Below are 8,467 nucleotides of genomic sequence, written 5' to 3'. Positions count from 1 at the left end.
GTGAGACACACTCTGTGAAGTTCTATAGCTTGTGCTCTGCCATAACTCACACCAGATGATCATGAGAGTCCCTTTTATTCCCAAACAAGTATGGATTTATTGTCACTATTATCAGTTCTCTTCACACTACTTAGGCAGTATAAAGTGCCTTTTAATTGTGCATAAATTACATTTACTCTCACTTAAAGAACACTTTATTCTGCCACAACTGTGTTAAAGACCTGTGATTTATGTTAAAATCAGCCTTTAAGTATTCTGGTTCTGGGCTCACAGATTTAAGATCCAGGAGGTACAGATAATGTTCCCAGTCTCATGTCCCACACAATGCAGACCATAGAATTTAATTAAAATAATTTATCATTCCTTTTGATTAGGTGAATAATTTATACTTCAAAGACATAGTCTCAAGCTAAGACTTATTGAGACCAAGTGAGTACATCATAGTTCCCATGGAGTTGTTGCAGCAACAGCCTACCTGGAAACGTGAACCTTAATCTCCAGCTGAATTTATCCAGTGTCCACTCATAACCAGAGAATTGCATTATACATTGTTTGCTAAAGAGCTCCTTACCACCAAAAACCACTTTGCAACCTCTCTGCACAGATTACTGCCAAAACCCTTGTTAGCTGTCTCTTTGGTAAGTTCAATTGATTGTGCAGATTTGAGGTCTAACATATAGTTCAGGATTTCAAGGCCTTGAACAATTTCTTTAAACACTTCTTGATTTTCAACATCTCTTAATAAGGCAATCAAAATGGATATAACTGCCCACAATAATATTAATATCTTCTATATAATATTGCCTTCAACTTCCTGAACCTAATCTACCCAATTTTTGTATTCCAGCACTGTTATAATCAATATCTAACAAAATTCAAACCTTAATGAACAGGAATGTAAAAAAACCCCCCAGTATTCAATTCAATGGGTTCAAAGCACCCTGCTCTTTATTGTAATACCCTTGCCAAGAACTGAAAAAATCATCCTGCACAACATATTCCAAGCTCTTAATTTCACTCTCAGGAGACTCATCTGGTGCTCTTCCAAGAGAAGATTAAGTAGGCACTCTTTATTTTTCTTCATTTTTTAATTTATATGTTGGGTGATACAATTATTACCCCATTTATAGAATTTCTGTCATAGAAACATCAGAAGGTAATCTATATTTAACATATTGAGCACAGAAAAAATGCTTAGTAAGGCTGTGTGGTTCTATGTTCTGGGCAAGTGATTGGTTTTGACACCTCAGATCACATTTCAGAAATGTTGGAAAAATTATTCTGCTTTGTACCACTGGGAGTGTTAGAAAAGTCCTTGAAGGATTCATTTTTACTTAGTCTAAGTGAAAAAGACAAGGTGGTACTAGGTAGGGCAAATGAAACAGCCAAGGTGAAAGAAACAATTAAGCAAGTGAAATTTCTTAAATCCCTCAGCAAGGCAGCAAAATTCTGCTGGCACAGCTGTTTTTTTTTAATAACTTTGTTCTTTGTTTCCATGTCCTGCACATATCTGCAAGAACAATACCAGTATCACTTATCTGCAGTCTGTGCTGGAGACGTCAGCCACTCCAACACATCAATGAAAGAAGAAATTCGATGAAGTACATCTCACAAAGACCAACTGCAGTATTACAGCATAAATCTACATGTTTTCACTGGAGTGCTGGTGGCAAATCAGGCAGTAACGATCCTCAATTTTAAAACGTTTTTGGGAAACACTGATTTCACATTGTTCATCACCATCTGTCAGAGTTGCAGTGGATATCATCAAAAGCAGCTGCTGGCTTTTCCATTTCAGGCTCAAAGTATATTAAGAAGTCTAAAGATGTGCATTGTCTTGGCACTGAAAATGAAGAATTTAACTTGTGTGTTTGATACCTAAGTTTTCCAACCATTCCATACGCAGTGCTAAAGCAGAAGTGCTGTTTTCTCCAAGTTACAGCAGCAATGAAAATTTATGATTACATACAGAGAGGCTGAGAAAAAAGAGAACATTTTCAAATGAAAACACATGCTTTTATTTGCTGACATACTCTGATGATTTGAAATATTCTGAGTGTTGGTAACAACTTGCTGTATTTTTCCTTAGTGTCATTTAAAGCTATAAAGCGCCATCTAAATAAGGTTATATTCCTTCTACCTCTTGGTCCTCATTTTCATTAGACCATCAATGTTTGAAGGAATGCTTTATATTCCTTCCGGAATGTCTTTGTAGCCAGGAGTAATTGTATTTTATGGATCTGATAGAAGAATTACAATGTGATTTTCCTCTTTTGCTAGAGGAAAACAAGATGGAAAGAAGAGAGTTAGTATTCATTAAGAATTGCGAAGGGATGTTGTAGTTACAATTTTCCATCTAAGATTAACTCCATCTCCACAGTGTTTCTGAACAATGTAACTTGGGACACTGCTCCAAAATGATCCAAGTTTGCAACTTGGGACACTGCTCCAAAATGATCCAATTCAAGTTTGCAACTTTGCAGAAAAAAAAAATTAATTAATGTTCTGCACTTCTTTCGGGCAGACTGAAGTTAATGTCTAGGTTTTCCTGCGATTTCTTCAATCACCTTCATGTGAAAAAATCTTATTTAGATACCACTATGATGCTATCTAAGGCAAAGATTTTTCTAGATACTGAGAAGAATTGACAAAAAAAAGGACGAGGCCCAAGAACAATGTCTATATTTAGGCCAAAATAAAACTACAAAGGAAAAAATTAGAAAGATAAAGCTACAGAGGAAAAGTAAAAACTTTATGTAGATTGCTATGAAGCCTGAATTGCACAAGCTTCCTCTGTTATTTACTCCTCATTATTTATTTTTTATTTTAACTGAACTATTTTTAGCAGTATGCTAGACTTCTCTAGAGCACTAACCCTGCTGAGACATATTGCTCACTGGCTACAGATGTTCTGCTGCACACCGGGCACAGTAATATCCTGCATGTTTTCCTTGCTGGAAGATTGTGCTTTGACCAGGCAATGTTAATTAAAAGATGCTCTTTGAACACCATAAGGATATTGGAAAGTCATAGACAAAGTACGGAACATTAAAAAAAGGACTTTTTCATTTCTTTCTCCAGGAAAATTGAATTTGTAGGAGAAAATCCATGGGGGAATCCTGTTACAGACCATTATTTTTAAATATTGCAGTTTCTCCAGCTTGTACAACCCAGTAACTATACACAGTACAGTCTAATTGAAATTTATTCTTAAGGAACAGGATCATTTTCTTCTCTTTGATGGTTTGTGCTAATCACAGAGAACTCTACAAAAACCCAGGTAAGACTGGTGTAGGCATTTGGAAGCTAGAAAAACAACCTGATCCACAGCTACAGGGGGCTGTTTATTTTTTAGTCCAAGTTTTACAGGGAAGATAAAAGCATTGCTGTGCACAGAAAAGGCAAATAATCCTCCCTGACTCTGGTGCAACTCGACATTCATATTTCTGGATACATTAAAGTGACCACTGACCTGGGGACCAAGGAAGAACAAAGATGAAAAAAAAGTGATTCAAATAAGTCTGCAGTTATTATTACTTTTTACTTTGTAGGGCTGTGTTCTTACAGCCTTTCATAGCTGCCAGGCTAATGATTTGCAAACCTGATTAGATGTGGAAGATAACTTATCAATCTTTAATTCACTGCACAGAAAAAGTAGCTTAATGTTATTTGGATCTTCTAAGCAAATTGGTAATCCTAGTAGAGCAATAGATTCTTACAGGCAGTCTCTGTTCTTGCAATGCTTGCAGTGACCATTTATTCTGTGGGCCAGAATGCTTGTAGCTTTCTCTCCCTCACTTCTCACATCACACTAGAGAAGCACTGACAGCAGTCCACCTGCCATGCCTGAGATGCTTTCAATGCAACGAGAGCACAGAAAATAACCAAGGAGAAACATTCAAGGAACGCAAGCCCCAAAAATTAACTATTAAAATAAAATCATAGAAATTTACACCATCAGACATTTAAAACACTCTGTTAAACAATTTTCTTTTTCTATTCATCTGGTTCGTCGATTTTTTCAGAGTTCCTGTGACAGAAATAGCCTCAAAAAGACTTTGAATTCCAGAGTCAGATAAATGGAGAAGCAATGTGTAGGCAGAATGTAGAGTCAAGGGAGAGGGACATTATAATTGAATACAGGGAAGCCTCTTTGCTTTCTGCACTGTCCTTTTTCCCAGCTTTGTGATGGTATCAACAATACAAAGAAAAAAATGATTCAAATTGTGCAGAGAAGACAGGGGAGCCAATTGCAGAGTATCTGCAAAGGCAGCAGGAAACATAAAGCAAATTGTTTTATCCTTTCACTCCCAAATCACTGAGCAGGCGTGCTATCAAGTCTCTTTTTTACTAGTTTCAACTTCTGCAGTGAGAGGTGTGATTATTATGGATGAGGTTGGCCATGATGATGATAATAATAACCTCAACAATAATGATAGCAATAATAATAGTGACATAAAAGTAGAAGAAAAAACAAATGAGAAAAGTACAAGTTAGAATTTCAGCTCATAACTTGCCTGAAAGTCCTCATCGACCCACTGCAACTGTAAGCCCCCATAAATAATAGTCCTATATTAATTCTACAGAAAGGACAAAAAAATGTAAATACACATTCAAATTTTTAAGTATTTTGATAAAAAATCTAAGTGAAATGACAGTTCTGTTAGAATCCAAATATCTTTTCTGTGAGTGTAAACACATGTTAAAATACAGACAAGAGCACAGTATTTTTCATTAACATCTCCAAAGCATAAGGACTGATTTGTCTTTAGCCACTTTTCCCCCAACTTTTCCAGTTATTCAAAGATCTCAAGAGTTATGCTGTTTTTCTTTCAAAACCTGGCTTGTCCATACCCATCCCCATCAACATATATCCAGTTAAGTCTCTAAACTGATTTATTGCAGTGGAAATACTGCGTATGTTGTATAAAACTAATAAGGCCAAACAGGAAATCAAATGACACCAACACTTTTAATAAAGCTGAACACAAGTTGAAAATGTTCATGCCCTAACAGAAGGTGTATTCCGAAGTTTCTGGGAACATTCAGTATCAGGGACTGCCACTCAGCTCTCTGTCCATTTTTTATGTCCCACTTTCACTTCTCCCCGCCAAAAAGTGCTCTTGGAGGATGGCTTCTAAATCTTCCCTCATCGCTTTGTGCTTGCTGTCCTCAGAAACAGCTATCCACCAAGCAGCAGCTGCTGAGGTCTGCAAGATTCAACAGTGCTGGCCATTAATTTAAACAAAGGGATGGCCCCCAAGCCCGTATTCATTGAGAGAGGAATAACAGCACAAGCTCTTCATATTGGCCTCCCATGTTCACAAATATTGTGCCTGTTGCTGTCCATCCCACAGACAATGCAATTTCCACCTTCCACCACTTCGGAGCTCACCTGCTGCATCCAGAACTTCATGTGGATGAGAATAAAAGCAGTTGTAGCAGGGAAAACTAGCAGAATGTCATGGCCCTTGTCTTCTTCCCTAAGGAAAGGACAGCCGAGAGGAGCAGCATCTGTTCTGCAGAGAACCTCTACGGAGCAGAAGTGAGGCTGCAATTCCTTCCATGTACCATGACCATGCTTGGGACAGCAGACTTGGCTAACTTTAATATAGATTAAAGCATTACAGAGGACATCTAGTAGATGAAGGATTCTCTGCACAAAATGCCTTTTATTCTGATTAACTCCTGTTATGCTGTGCCACTTGCTAAGGCAGACATAGACTAACTTAAGGAAGCAGTCATTTCCCCTCAGAGGGGAGAGACAAGGCACTGGAAAGTTATGCCTGTCTAAGCACCAGACTGTCCTCTGTGGAGGCCATGGCATCAACTGAGCTCCTAAACCAGATATTACAGTCTGCCCTATGCTAGGTGCTACAAAACTAGGGTTTTCTGAGAAAATTTACAAAGTGGATTGAGAATAAATTGAAAGAATATTAAGGTGCTCATCTTGGAGAGTGAAGGGGTACTCCAAGACATTTTTAATTTATTGGTTTTTTAATCAGAGTCTGTCCTTCTTGAGTTGCAATGAAGATGTGTTTGCCAGGTCATCAGACAAAAGGTGGAAAAAACAGATTAATTCTCCTTACAACAGTAATGTACATTTTAAGAGATCCCATTTTCTGATTAACAGTGTAGCCAACACAAGGGATAGAAATCACACCTAATATGGCTTTGAAGTCACAAGTGGCTGCAGCTGAGTCTTTGCTATAAGCACTGAAAATGGAAAATATGAATATCTTTATAAAAAAGATAAAATTTTCATTAAGTATCTAAGATAGGAATGAAACTTTTTCATCTTGTGTGGCTGAGCCAGCAGTGAGAGTTTTGCATCTCACCACTCTTATCCAGAATCTGTGCAACCCCTGCCAAGGAATCCAAATTTCTCTCACAGTTCCTGCTCCTTTACTCTGCCCCCAAATCTGGCAGCATGTTCCCCAAATAAGCAATGTAGGAAAAAAGAGCTCTTTCCTTTTTTTGTTGCAAGAGAAGTTTCCTGTGTGTTTATTGTACTACCTGATCTGTCTTCTGCTGGAGTTGGGATACTGCTAATAGTGAGGAAGTTTTATTTACCTCAGATCACAAATCTTAGCAATAACCAATTTATTCCTGCATGTGTTTGGAGGCCACAGGATCTCTAAACCCCAAGTCAGTACAGAATTGAGTGCAGCTGTCAAGAAACTCTTGGGGGTTTCCAAATTATTGCACGGAGGATTAGGTGGTTTCAACTCTGTGCTCACTGCAGCTGAGTTGGCAAAATCCTCTCTAAACCCCAAACTTTGAAGCAAGACTGTGAGCAGTGGTTTTGTGCCAAATAATGCAAGCTTACCTTGTAAGTAAAAATCTGGCAGATGGAGCATTTGAATTCCATAGTCTAGGAATTAGAAAGGCTCAAAGATCAATAAATTACAATATTATGCAATATATAGAGCAGAGTGCACAGATAAGGACATCTCATAGCATTAGAGAGGTTAACAAATTCATCTCTTCCATCCCAAACCAAACTTAACTACACTTTAGTTAATACTGGTGGAAGACGTTTACTCAAGTTACTCTTTAAGAACTTAGTTGGTGGATTCAAGTAACTGTCAACAAATCCAGTTATGGAGAAAAGTATGCATTTGTACTGATACCCATTTCTTATCTAGGCAAAAGTAATCCATAGACATCCTTTCTTTGAAAAGTGTAAATGAGTTACAGGATTAATTAAGGTATCAGCAAGGAAGCTATATATTTTCAAGATTAGATTTTAGAGGAGACAATCCAGCACAAATCACTGCTTACCACAGCAGACTTTCTTTCACTAGAGAGAGAGGCAACAGAGAAATTTCTCCCCCTTTGTCCAATGTGACTGATGAACATTCCTACCTTACAACTGTCTCATGCAGGAAAGATTTTGCAAATATAAAAGTTGCCTTTATATTTCCAAGTAGCCTATATTGCCATGCATTGGCATTGAAGTTTTGAGAACTGGGGTTTTGAGAATTTTTCTAATCTTCTAGAGAGGCTTTTTAGCTGCTTTTAACTTTTATGGATATTGTTATTGTTCTAATCATTCCCTCATAAATGCTTAGAAGAGGAGAGAATCTTCTTTTGAGAACACTCTGACTAATATTTTGAGATTCAATATATTTTTTAATTAGGACTGTGGGCACTAGGGCAGCTTAAACAAACTTGAGAGTCAGAATAAAGTCCGGAGGGCTTTACTAAAATATCCTGGAAAATCCTAAACATTAGAAATCATCACCAGTGTTTAAAAGTTGTTCCACATGAAAATATCTTTGACAATAAATTATAAAAAGACTGAATCTCTGGTATAACTCAAAAGTTCTGCAATCAGAAAGTAACATAGGCTGTTACTGGAAGAGCAATGAATTAATTTACGCACTATTTATGCTAACTAGAATATTTCTCACTTTGTTTACTGGGTGTTATAAAAACACTTACCTGAACAAATACAAATTACTATCAGTGATTCCTAAAGACATAGAAATTATCATATAAGATAAAATCTGATGTCTTCTGAAACCAGTGCTTTGGAACACCTGGGATAATTACCAGAGGCATATCGTTGGTAGATGTAGAACTAGAACATTTATGATTCAAAAAAGTGCATAAAGGTGTTTCATTTCTTCAGATTGCATTTAGTCATCAAAATGCCACCATCAGTTCCACCTATCTCTATATAGGTTAACTATTGGCATAACAGATTTTACAGGTGGAATTGAATTTTATTATTGATATAAATGAGAGCAGAATATGACCTGTCAATATTCATAAATCAAAACCTCTTTGATATAAAAGCTGCTCAGCACAAATGAGAAAAATCTATGTGGAAACCAATCCATTATCTATCTAGAAATCACTTACTGACCTCAATGAGTAACAATAAAACCAATTTGATTTACTGTATCAGGCTGATTCCACATTGTCAGCACCCTGGCGTCTAAATGCTGCCAGGCTCAGA

Source organism: Zonotrichia leucophrys, chromosome 3, assembly GCF_028769735.1.
Source record: "Zonotrichia leucophrys gambelii isolate GWCS_2022_RI chromosome 3, RI_Zleu_2.0, whole genome shotgun sequence".
Taxonomy (NCBI): Eukaryota; Metazoa; Chordata; class Aves; order Passeriformes; family Passerellidae; genus Zonotrichia; species Zonotrichia leucophrys.
This window is presented reverse-complemented; position numbering follows the sequence as displayed.